We start from the raw sequence: 13,436 nt of genomic DNA on the forward strand, positions 1-13,436 counted from the left end.
GTGTGTGTATGAATCGTAACGAAAAAAACAAGCCGCGTCTTCCTCGCATTGCGCGTCATTCAAACAGGACTCGGTGTACTGCTTTTCCCTCTGTTGCATTAGTAATAACAGCGGCGTTGACTGGAGACAGCAGGAGAGAGTGTATGTGTGTTTCTCCGACAGCGGTGCCCAGCGGAGGAATATTGAGCTTTTTATTTACTCTGCAGCTTGTTGTTCATTTTCTCTGCGTTATGGTGAACTTGGACAGTCACGTGTGAAGATCTTTGCAAGTGTACAGGACGGAGACTTCTCACCTGGTGTGTCCCTTTGACTTTTACCGCGAGGGGAAATATACCTGCGGTTTTTTTGTGGTAAGTTTTTCTGCCCAAGAGCTTATTTCTCGCTGCACACTTTGACTTTTTCACCGCTCTGTCCACTGCACTTGCATTAGGAAGTGGTCCGCCGCCCACAACTTTACTTCTGTGTTGTCTCGCGCTTTGCATTTTGATTTGCAACATCGTGTTTACGCGTAGCGCGTGCACTTCCTGTATCTTTTAATTACCGTGCAGCTGTTAACATATTTCACCTTGCATGGTGCTCGGCTCTTTTCATGTTTAGGACCTCCAGACAGCGCTGGCCACTCTTTGCCTGTTCAAATGCTTAACCCTGACTTTTGAAAAGACGACTTATTGTTTCATATCTGCTTATTGTTTTAACGTTTAATTCATTTTTTTAGTAAATACGACGTGCTTTTTTAGCCTTTCAACTTCAATTTTACGACGAAGTGAGGACGATAAATCTTAAACCTCATAATAAATCACGCTTTAGTCGTAAATGTGCCGAACTTTATAAAGATAATTGACAACTACACTGCTAGATAAGAGTAAATTTGCACATTTTACTGCGTAAAACTTGCATTTGTATTTGTTTTGAGCCATTAAATGCTTTTTTACGAGTTGTTTAATGTTGTTAATATTTTCAGGCGATACTAAATCCCAGTTATTGATATAAAAATGGAGGGCACGTTGAATTAAAGACGTTGAATGCAACTTAAATAAGGAAAAATAATTGTATTTTTTAAAAATAATCATAAAGGCAAGAGTGCACGTTTCTAGTATTATTAAGATACATATTTTCCCATCAGTTACATTATTTTTAAAAATACAGTTTTTACATTTTGATGCTCAATCCTGTGCATTAGAAATAGAGCTACACCAGAAGCAGAGATTGTATAATTAAAATAAATCTGAAGGATCGGTTTCTATCATTATCACCTTACCGTGCTTTCTTGCTCCATTTAAATATTCCATCATTTTCCATGTCCAGACACAATCAGGGAAGGGCTGCTGGTAGCAAATCAGCTCTTAAAATGATTTGATGTAATTAAAACTCAAAGCTAAAGCTCTCTAGATTCCTCCACTTCACTCTCTGTCCTGCCACTGTCCCTCTCTCAATCATTGTGGCCTTAAAAATCAATACAGGTAACTTTTTTTTTGTGGTAAGGTTAACAGGGTAGTGAGGGGAAACTGGCCTGTCTTCTGATCAGCTTTCACCCCTGGATTAGCTGCGTGGACCCTCCTTGTTGGAGCCGCAGGGTGCACAGGTGTTCCCTCCTCAGTTATGCAGGTGTGGGCCAGTTCCCCCCTCACTCAGCAGCTCTCACTCTTCAAAGGCCAAGGCGGCAATAAATGCCCCTCGTGAAATATGTCAGCGGCTGTGCACAATCAGCCCCTTTGTCGAAGTGCCCCCCTGTAATCATTTCGTCTTTAAAGCTGCCTTTACTTTTTTGTTTACTTGTGCAACTTGGGTCGTTTTATTTTGTAAAACAGGATGCACGAGTCTCCCTGTGAGGCTGACCGTTGTTGGGAGCAGTGCACTTATTACCCCGGCTCTCCCCACTCTGCGTCCATTTTTTGATTGCTGCATTTATCATCGGGCGGTCGTGCTCTACATTATGGTAATAGGAAAATGAATGTCCTCCACAGGATTAATGTGTATACCCTGTCATACGTTTCAATCATTTATCAAAATTAAGATTCAGCTTTCAGCTCAATGAACACCAGTTGATGCATGATTTTTATCTCAGATATGGAAATTGTTGGAACAGAAAATGCTTTGTAGCTCTGCAAAAGTTTGTGTGCTGATTCGGTGCTGAGCAAACTAAGAAAAATCTAGATTTTTTTTTTTTTGCACATCAATTCTGAAACACTTTTGCATTAGCTTTTGAATTGCACCATCACCCATCCCCCAACACCTCTGTAATGAAACAGCACAAGCCTGGAGGTGTTGCTGCGTTTGGGGGAGAAATGGGTAAGAAAAATCAAGGGAGTGGTGCACGAGCTTCTAAACACTGTGCAGAGTTACTCCAGTGTGTTTTCACTAGGCCTTGCAACAAAGCTTAAATGCAATTAAATGGCAAATGTGCAGGTTTTATCCCCTTTAACTTCATAGAAATGTTTCCATGCCAACCTCCATGCAAGTTAAAGCAACCAGAAGTGATCAAGTCCTTTTATTCCCTCCCCCTCCTCTCCTTTGTAAGAATGGAATTCGTGTTGACAGTTTTGGCCTTTAATGGCACTTTTGTGCTGCTGCAAAGTATTTGTTTACCAGGATCATATGCTGCAAGCTGTCAGAGTCGTGGAGATTGACTCCTTAAGATAAAAGAGTGTATTACATGCTTAAGAGCCCCCCACCACCCCCCTTTTTTTGCACTGTAATTATCCACATCACAGTAATGATGTTTTGTGTGTTACTAAGAGTCTTGAGACGGCTCAGACTTTTTTAGTTACGCTCTGGGTCACTTCTTAAGCCCAACTCGGCGCTGGTGTGAGGGAGAAACGTTGTGACTCTTTGGCCGGAGAAAGCAGTGCAGGGTGGGGTCAGAGGGGGGGGATGAGGATTAGAGAGGCGATTGCAAAGCTGTCGGTGAAAGAGTCAGCCACTTTTGTTTTATCCTCCGCCACATGTGGAATAAGTTTGTTTTATATTTTTTAGGGCTTTCTTGGCCAAGCATGTGTTTATATTTTCACTTTGACCAAAACAAGCAGGGGTCAAAATGTCTTGCATGGATTGTTTTGTAAATATGAAATCTTACGTCATGTTTTTTTTTCCTTCAAAGGACTGTAAAGCCATAAACAAATGACTAAAGTATGCAGCTTTTGCCTTGTGTGTTTAACCTTGCTGTGTGTCATATCCTGAAGTTACGAGGGACATGCATGCTTTATAAAACAAACTTTTGGTTTGTTTGCATAGTATTTCTTTAAAGCTATGAGGCCTAATGTAATTTATGTCTGCTCATAAGTTTTAGGGGCTTGACAGTGATCCCTGTGGTCTCCCGTTGAGCTGACACTCGGCCTGTAACAATATCTGACCCGTCAGTCTGTTTCTCCAAACTCTGCTTTCATTTGATTCACAGAGCATCAACAACAGCCGCAGACCTTGCTTGTTTTTTTTTTTCTGCCCTCAGTTTTTCTCCTCCCCCTTCCTTGTTGAGTTAACAATTGCATGTTTACTTGCTGGTCAGTGTGGTGTGAAGGCATGACAGCTTTTATTCGAGTCACGCTCAGATGGACAGTGTCCTGGTGTGAAAAAATGTGTTGGTTTTGGGGGTCTTGCCCTGAATTAAAGATAGAGGGTCACTCGTGGTGAAAGGCAAGGTCACTGTTGCTCTGACTGCATTCAGCCATCAGCCTGTCATTCGTAAACAGGCCAAACATGCTGTGAGGCAGCTAACAGTGGAGGCTAGCTCCACCATTGTTTCAAAGGCTTCTTATGAACACATTTAAACACAGTTTGAGTGTCAGGGCTGAGATGGATCTGCACTTTATAACTCAAGCAAAATGAGAGGAAGGAAAATAACCAAGGCTGGAAGCCTTTTTGTCTCAAAATGGAGCTATGTGCTGCTTATTTTTATGAATATTCAGTAAATTTACACATTTTTTGGTCCTTTCAGAGCAAGAAATGTCAGCGATAGCAGTGTGATGGGATTGTGCTCTTGCCAAAATGAGAGAAAGAGGAAAAAACAGCATTTTTTAAAATGAAAAATGGGCTGTGCATTGGTTATTTTTATGATAAATTAGAGAAGATTTGTAAGAAAAAGAAGTGTAAGGAGTTTGATTGAATTAAAACACTCTCTAAAATACAATAAAACATGCATATGGAAAAAAAACAGCTATTTACAAACATTTAAAATCAAAATTGAGCAATATTTGTCCGATTAATCAGTTAACTGATTAATCATTCAGTTTTTAAAGCGTAGGAAAAATGTGGAAAAGAGTTGATCACAATTTCCCAGCATCAAATGAGCAAATTCAGTCTTTAGTGATGCCAAACTCTTATATTTTTTTCACATTGCTTGAAAATCCACTGAAATGATTAAATTAGTTAATTGATTAACTGTATTTAACTGATTAATTGATTAATCGTTGCTGCTGTATACCTTATTTTGTCTCAGAATGGAGCTATGCACTTTTTGTTTTTATGAATATTCAGTTAATACAAAAACTGTTTAGTCTTTTTTCAGAGTAAGAAAAGTTATGCCAAGGGGTGTGATGGAAATGCACAAGAGAAACGGCAAATCAGCATTTTTTTAATCAAAATTTGGCTCTGTAATGTTTGTTTTATGATTACTCAGTTAAGTAGTGGAGGAAATTTAATTGCAAGGAGTGAAACTGAATTGCAGCTTTCTTTTAAATACATTGAAACATGCATATGGCAAAAACAAGCAATATTTCTCAGATTAATCAGTTAACTGATTAATCATTAAGTTTTGAAAGTGTAAGAAAATTGTGAAAAACAGATAATCACAATTTCCCAGCTTTAAAAGTGCAACATCGGTCTTTAAGATGCTGAACTTATGAAATTTTGCGATATTTTTGCTTGAAATCCACTGAAATAACAAAATTGCTATTGATACGATCAATTTGAATGATTAATTGATTAATCGTTGCAGCTTGGAAAATAAAGGACCGTTCCAAAGATGAAAATACACCACACTTAATAAATTCTGACACTTTTGCTTAAATTGCACATTTACTTATCAATTAAATTAATTTGAATGATTAATTAAATAATCATTGCCGGTTTTAAAAGAAGGGACAATTTCAACACTGAAAGGACACCAAACTTATTAAATCTGGAGACAGTTTTGCTAGAAATCCACTGAAATTATGAAATAAGTTAACAAATAATTATATTTGAATGATTAATTGATTAATCGTTGCAGCTTTGAAGTGAAAATACCATATTAAAGCTGAAAAGATGCCAAACGTATTCAATTTTGAGACATTTTTGCTCAAATATCCACAGCAATTATGGAATTAGTTATCAATTAGATAAATTTGGATGATTAATTGATTAATCGTTGCAGCTTTGAAAAGAAAGGACTGTTTCCAAGCTGGAAAGATGGAAAACTTGTTAAATTTTGAGACATTTTGCTTCCAAATTTTAATGTTATGATCAAATTAGTTAGCAATAAATTCTGTTTGAGTGATTAATTGATTAATCATGCTGCTTAAAATAAGGACAATTTCCATGCAGTGAAGATGCCAAACTCAATAAATTTTGAGACTTTTTTGCTTCAAAATCCAACGAAATTGCAAAAGTAGTCATTGATTAATTCAACTTGATGAATTGATTAATCGTTGCAGGTGTGAAAAGAAAGGATCATTTTCAAGCTGAGAAGATGCCAAAGTCATTGAATTTTGAGACATTTTGGCTTGAAATTCCACTGAAATTATCAAATTAGTTATCAGTTAATCTATTTTGGAAAATTAATTGATTAATCGGTGCAGGTTTGAAAAGAAAGGACCATTTTCAAGCTGAAAAGACAGACTAAATGAATTTTGATTGCTTTATTTCTCTCAAAATGGGGAAACTTTGGCGTGCAGATGGCTAAGCCGCTAGGTTGCACCGGGTATACGCGGGCAGCCCAGGCTCATGTCCGGCTTGTGGCTCCTTTCCCGCATGTCTCGCTTCAATCTTTCATTCCTGTTTCCAACTCTATCCACTGTCTTCCTCTCTAAATAAAGGCACATAAAAATATGTCTCAAAGATTAGGAAATTTCAGATGAATACATTTAAGGCATTTCTTATTACAGAACCGCTGGTATGATGGTATTGATTATCTAAATATGAGGGGTTTCATTTGATTTTGATGATTGATTGCTAAGTGGCTGCAGCTTTGAAAGGAAGGGTCCCCTAGGCCACTTTCAAACTTGACTATTATCTCATAGTTGCCGAACCGAAGTATGAAAATGAGATTTTTAGGCATGCACTGCTTCACAGCTCACATTCAGGTAAGTTTCCCTGAGTTCCCCTCTTTGTTTCAAATGCAGTTATTGCATCCAGTCTGCCTCACATCTCAAAGGACCTTTCATCTTTACCCAGAGAGAAAAAAAGGAGAAAAAATGTTTATTTCAAACATGTTGTGAGAGAGGGAGAAAAAAAAAACAGGAGGAGGGGGGTTCGTGACAGTAACAGTTTTTGACAGGCACATTAGGCTGCAGAAAGAGCATCCAGCTCGGGGCTGAGGGCATATGGTGCTGCCTTCTGCCGGCGTAGCTCTAGACCAAGTTACAACACTCGCGCAGGGTCACGACTGTCTCAGGTTTGTTCCTTCTGTCTCACTCGTCTAAATAAAAACAGGAGGCGAAATGGAAGTGGGGGGTTGGGTGGTGGCGGGCAGGGGTGTCGTACAGTAGCTGTGTCTTTCAGTAAAGGACAAAACAAATGTTGCCAGTCGAGCCCTTTGGGTCAGGACGTAATTTGGGCAAAATGTTTGGGGGAGACATTTGACATTTGCAGAAATGCCTCAATTTAAGTTTGTTTGCTCTCACAGCACCACGCTCTATCACTGTTTTTGTTTCTTGTATCAACAGCTCAAATTTGCATGCAAAAATAGCAGTAAAATGATCCCATTTCACATCTGAACACCCAGCTTGTGCTCTTTGAAGGCAACCCCTAATCCCACTCTAAACAATGACCCATGTTTTCACCACATTGGCTCTGTTAGGTTTGCTCCTCTGTAATGTGGAGAGGATGGACTCGGATAATGTGCGGGATGACGCAGGGCTCTGGTCTGAAGACAGCACATCGGTAGGAGGGTAATTACAGGCTACTGTGCGGCTCTCCGGATTTTCCCTGGATCACAACTCTAGGCCTTCGGAGCTCAGCCTCCAATGCTGCTTCTCTGAGAACAAAATAAAACAGCCACAACATATGGACGCAGCAAAAACAATGGTTTATTTTTATGATATTTGATGAGTGGTTTTTAATTTGGATTGTCACTCCTGGCAAGCAGCAGGGCAGATGGTGCAAACTCGAGTGCCCATTAGAGCCTAAATACCTCCAGGCAGCTGTTGGTCATAAACTTTTCTTCCTTTTTTTCCTGCTTCTGCATTTTTTTTTTCCCCTCTCTGCAGTTTCTCTCTTTAACACGGCTTGGGTCAAGAGGAGTCAAACCTGTTACAACACCTGTTTCTGCATATGCAAATCTGTTGTTTTGTCATTTCATTAGGCAAAGCGAAAAGACAAGCGTCCCTTGTGGTTGCAAATGCGACTGGCACCAAGCCCAGTTGGCATGCTATAGTGCAGAAAGATGCTCGAGGCAGGGCGAGGGGAGGGAGGTGAAGTCGGTTTTGTGTCAGCCATCGGATGCCTTTAGATTTCATCTCAAGTTTGACGTGTTTGGAGTCACGTTTGTCCTGGAATCGAGGAGTTCTCCATCTTTGAAAAGAGTCTCTGTTAGTTCATGACAAAAGGCTGAACACAGTAGCCAAAAACTAGCTAACGCGTGCCTGGCACACGCAACACGCCTCCTTCCACCCCTCCTCTTCCTCCTCCTCCTCTTCCCATCCTCATCCCTTCATCATCTGGCGCACTCCCGCAGCGCTCGCCTCTTAACCACATGTGCCAGCGCAGGGCCTTGCTCTTGATCCAGGGCTAATTGTTCACTGGTAAACTGCATGCTTGTTGGTTGGGGAGGGGGGGATCCCCCCCCCACATGCAGACACACTGCTACAAAGCAGGATGCTGGTGGCAGCAGCGGTGATGATGGAGGGTGGGGGGACAGATCATGATCTCTCCATGCAGTTTATTTCCCTCGTATAAGTCTGAAGATTGTCAGTTGTAATCCGGTCTGTGCGCCGAATGCAACAAATACACCATGAAATTAAAGGTTATTGCAGGAGCGTAATGCAAAAGCTCTGTTAGAGATTACCGGAGCTGTTTGCAGACCTGGAGAGAATGAGGAAGGGGGGCGGCAGAGTCTGCTTTTCTTTGCTGTTATTGATAGTCCAAGAGTCCCTTTATCCTTCTAAGAGGTGGATTGGTCTGTCATTTTTGACAGATGTTCATTAATCCTCATGGAAACTGCTTCAAGAGGAACTGTAAAACTAGTAAGATGAAGTTCATCTTTGATTTTGATAGGGATGGGAACCCCAGGATGACTCGATACAAGAAGATTAGTGCGGTAAATGATTTAAAATTTTCCATCGCAATTAATCTCAGGATTTTTGTTGTTAATCGTGATTAATCGTATCCTTTTTATTGCATTTTAAAATTCCACTTTTTAACAGTAAATTTATTAAAGATATTGTGATGTATCATGGCCTGACTGACATAGGGCATATAAGCTTTAGGGTTGTCAAACAATTTAAATTTTCAATTGCAAATAATCCCAGGATTTCTATTGTTAATCAAGATAAAATTCATCCTTTTATTGCATTTTAAAATCCCAAAGTTTCGCACCTTAAACTGTTTTTTTGTCATTTTGGATTCTTCTACTATCTAAAGGGTATTTGACTTCCTGTTTGTATACAGACCTGCTTCAAAGTAGACTTATGATTTCAAAATTAACTTAACAATGAAAAAGGAACTTGTTTTGGACTGAAAAGGAAATAAGGGAACAGCAAAAACATAAATTTTTGATATAACAAGGTGCAGACAAATGAACTTGTCAACTGAGCTGTCTGAATGATAAAGACACAGTCTCCTGTTTGCTTCACACTTAATGAGGAAAATCATCATTTTATAATCAGCAGTAGTAAACACAACACAGAAAACATTTCAGAACTTTCCATTCACGATTTCACAATTTATGTATTTCTTATTTTTTAGTAAAGATTGAATGAAGTCCTTTTCAAAATAAAACAAGTGTGCTAAATAAAAAAATATATCATAAAATTGTCTATTTTAATCACCAAACTGGTGTCATTTAGAGCTGAATAATTATTTATCAGAATATAAATTTGTTGCCATATCGCCCAGCTCTATTATGAGACAATAAAAGTGTTTGAATCCTCATAAATGTAATTGATAAAGTATGGCTGCCAGATAATAAGAAGCCCAATAATCTCACAATTCCACTGTTTTGAATTTAAAACAGTTCTTGTTTCGTTTGGATTTTAATAAGCTATATGTGCTTTTATTTTGGAAGAAAATAAGGAATATTAGGACATGAACTTCACTGCAGTAAAAGGATTTTGTTAGGGATTGAAAAGGGAATAAGAGGACAGTAAAAACCATAAACGTTGGTTTCATAATTTAGCACTGAGCTATCAGTAAGATTTTTTAAACATAAATGTGACATTAAGGAGCAGTGATAGATTTGTTTACATTATTTTGGCTACAGGGAAACCTTACGGTAGCTTCATGTGTTTGGAGGGACTACAATTAATGCAGTTAATCGTGATTAAAAAGAACCCATATTTATTTGTGGATCCTAGTTAATCCTGATTAATGTGATTAATCTTGACAGCCCAGTATGCTATCTCAATATGATGTTTCATGGTAATTAATCAATTAGTGCATTTTACTAAGATTTACAATTAAACATTTTTGATTGCAATTAATCACGTGTTCTTGTCTATTTCAAAACACTTCTATTTAGCCAATATGACATCTCCCTGCAGCCACACTGATGTCAACTAAATCCACACTGCTCCCTAACATCTAAATCCACTTTAAAAAAAGTATCCCAGGTCACTGAGTGTACAGGTCAAAAGTCAGCTGCACCTTTTGTTATTAGTCATTTACCTTTTTATTGTCTCTATTTTCCCATTTCAATCCATAGCGAGTTCCTTTTTCCATGGTTGACTTAGGATTAAAATCTTGGATCTATCTATAAAAGCAGGTCCTCATCAAAACAGGAAGTCAGTAATCCTAAACACAGTAGAAAAAAAACACAGAAGGCAACAAAAACAGTATAAATGCAAAAGAATGGGATTTTAAAACGGGATAATAGGACACAATTAATGACTGAAACTCTGACATTAATGGTGATGAAAAATTTTGATTGTTTGACAGCCCTTTATGATATATCACAGTATCATATTAACTGATCGAAAGAAAGAAAGAAACCAAAGTGCAATATTGATGCATTTATTCACTGAATGTGGGGAAACCTCCAATGAGACAATAAGGAGGACTTTACTGTGTTAAAAGGTGACAACAAAGCCTGTGATGAAATTGACATAGAAAATCCTTAATATGACACACTTTACACACTAAACGGATGGTAATATGAGCATGCGGGCTATCAAGATAAATTGCATTACTCATGCCATGAGTCTCACGGTTAAAAAGATCAACAATTAATCACATGCTTTGTTTTTCCTTTCAACACACTGTAGTTAAGCCACTGCAGCGTCTCCCTGCAGCTACAGAGATGTAAAATAAGTCCACCACTGCTCGTTAAAGTCTCATTTCACTTTTATTTCCTTAAAGATCCATGACAAGTTCTTTTTTTTCCTTGGCTTAGAATATTGAAATCATCAATCTGCCTATTAAAGCAGGTAGGTATCCTGACAGGAAGTCAATTTCTCTCAGTGTAAGACAGAGAAAAATTCCAAAGTGCCACAAAAACCAAAATGCACCAAAAAGGGTGTGATTATTTGCAATTGACAGCAGAAGTTGACAGCCCTAAAATAAAAACATGGCCAACCATGTCGTGATAATACAACTGCCAAGATTCCTTGTATCAGTCCCCTTTAATTAATGCCAGCAATTAGTGGACTGAATGTTTTAACTGCATCTAATAACATGCTTTATTGTCGCCCATTCAGCACGATTTGGTCAAACCACTGCAGCTTCTCCCTGCAGCCACAGTGATGTAAAATTAACCTGACCACCTCCTTAATATCTCATTTCACTCTAAAAACTCAGACAGCTGAATGGGCATGTCAGAAGTCGTCTGCACAATTCAACGTCCTTTTTAATCCATAAGAAGTTCCTTTTTCTATGGTTAAGCTCATGTTGTATTCTTCAATCTACCTATAAAAGCAGGTCAGTATCCACGCAGGAAGTAAATTACCCTAGAGACAGTAGAAAAATCCAAAAATGACACAAAAACAGTTTAAAATGCCAAAAGGGTGTAATTTAAAATGTGCTAAACAGGATGTGGTTAACTAAAATGTCATGATAGATCACAATATTATTGTAACTGATGAAAAGAACATTATGTGCAGAACTGATGCATTTGTTGCTTGCAACTTGAGGTTAGTTTCACCTGGTATCATGCTTCTTTTCACCAACGTCTGATGCTATCTTGCTGTCTTTTCTGCTGCTTTTACCCTGCTGTGAACTCTGCTCAGGTCACCAACCTCCAATCACGTTATAACTTCTATGGAAAGTGCCACCGTGAGGAGGCGTCTGAGAATCTGCCATATTTTTATTAAAATATATTTGGCAGCAGACGTGTGATAATTGTTTCACTTGTGTCAAGATGACAGTCTTTCCCCACCCTTGATTTTAACTTGATTTCTTCTTTATTCCACGCTGGTTGTCCACCATGACTAACCTGTCCCATCTAATCCATTGTAACTCATTCTAATCTAGTCCTTTTGTTGTCTTTCACAAGTGCCTTCTTCCGCCTACACCTAAGAGTTAGATGGAAAGATGGAGAACTAGTCCCTCTACTGAGCTAATCTCATCTGATAACTGAACCCCCTCCTCCCCTTCCTCCTCCCTCCTCTGCCATGCCTTGGTGGGTCTGATTTCTAGTTCTTCTCCTCTCTCTCCTCCACACAGACGGCATTAAAGCCAGGCCCCACAAGCCCCCTCTGATACGGGAGAGTTCATTAGAGATGTGCCTTTGATGGGCAGCCTTTTCATGTGACTACCGGTTTTTCAAATACCTTGATGTAGAAGCTTAAGAAGGCATTGTGCAGTAAGCCCTCCTTTTGATGCGACTTATTTAGATCTGCATAGTAAATCAGGGGGGAGTAAATAACCAGCCAACAGATGGAAGCAAGGAGATAAGGCCCCGGCGAACAATCGCATTTGTATTTTGTTATGATGTTGACAGCAGCTAAAATTCACTAATCTAGAGCCACTGATCTGCATTTCAAAGAAATCTCATTTAGCAGCGGGGAGGATAAAGTTCCTCTCATTGTGTCTATTTTATTGCATTCTTCGCTAATTTATCTGCCCACAGATTTAACGCGCGGGGCTCGGTGGTAGGAGCCGGCGTCCACACGTTGCATAGGGGGTCTTAAATACTGTGAAAGCGGTTACGTCTAGACTGTGAGCTGAGGGTAATTACACGTCTGACCATGAATAGAATGAGTTTGAAGACTCATCTTTCTTCGGGCGGGCCTGAATCGCTCGACTAACACTGATAAGGAGCATTTGGTCCCCACAGAAATATTGCCAGTGACTTTCCATAATGCCGCCCCCCCTTCTCCTTTTTTTTCCAACAGCGAGGATGGTATTTACTTTTAAGATAAAGTTATTGTGTACAGTAATCTGACTTGTTAGCATAATGTCCTCTTTCATCGCAGGACCCTCCTTTTTCTGCACTGTGGAGGTATTTGTGGTCCGGGTCTTAAATAGTTTATCTTGACTTAGTGCGCGAGCGCTTTATGTAAATATCAGCCTATAGCATTATTAGGCCTTCATGAATACTTGAAATGCATTTGCCATATTTATAAGTTGATAGAATTTACCAGAGGTTTTATATTTGGCATAAAGATATGTGTGCTATTTGTAAATCCCTTCGAATTGGAGGTCAGACGGACTAATAGCATTCTTAATGCTATTCCAGTGAATAAAATATGACATCTGCACAGCCTAGAGGTGTTGTGATAGTAAGTTTACCCTGCAAAAAGGATGTTAGCTTAGAATAATAAAGTTTACATCTAAATTATATTGAAAGCTGTGTCAAGATTAATCATATTAATCACAATTAATTAAGGTCCACAATTAGTACGTTATTTTTTCTGATCTCAGTCTTTTTGTCCTTTTGGTTAAGTCACGTCAGCGACTCCTTGCAGCTACAGTGATGTAAAACGAGTCCAACACTGCTCCAGAATGTCTCATGTTACTATGTGCACCTTGTGATATCAAACATTTATCTTTTTTAACCACTTATTAGACTTCCATTTTTTTGCATTTGACTGTTTTTGTGTCATTCTGAAATTTTCTACTGTCTCAAGGGTAATTCACTTCCTGCTGTAATA

The 13,436-nt window shown here is 38.9% G+C and overlaps 1 protein-coding gene across 3 annotated transcripts in view; it reads left to right on the top strand.

The window, feature by feature from the left end:
• The window catches only part of foxp2 (forkhead box P2), a 160,275-nt gene continuing 146,839 nt past the window's right edge, over positions 1-13,436 (top strand). For all 3 annotated transcript variants that reach the window (XM_041780762.1, XM_041780764.1, XM_041780765.1), the window contains exon 1: positions 1-350. The gene's annotated coding sequence lies outside the window, so the exon portion shown is untranslated. The remainder of the gene's footprint in view (positions 351-13,436) is intronic.

The sequence above is a fragment of the Cheilinus undulatus genome, linkage group 23, assembly GCF_018320785.1.
Source record: "Cheilinus undulatus linkage group 23, ASM1832078v1, whole genome shotgun sequence".
NCBI lineage: Eukaryota > Metazoa > Chordata > Actinopteri > Labriformes > Labridae > Cheilinus > Cheilinus undulatus.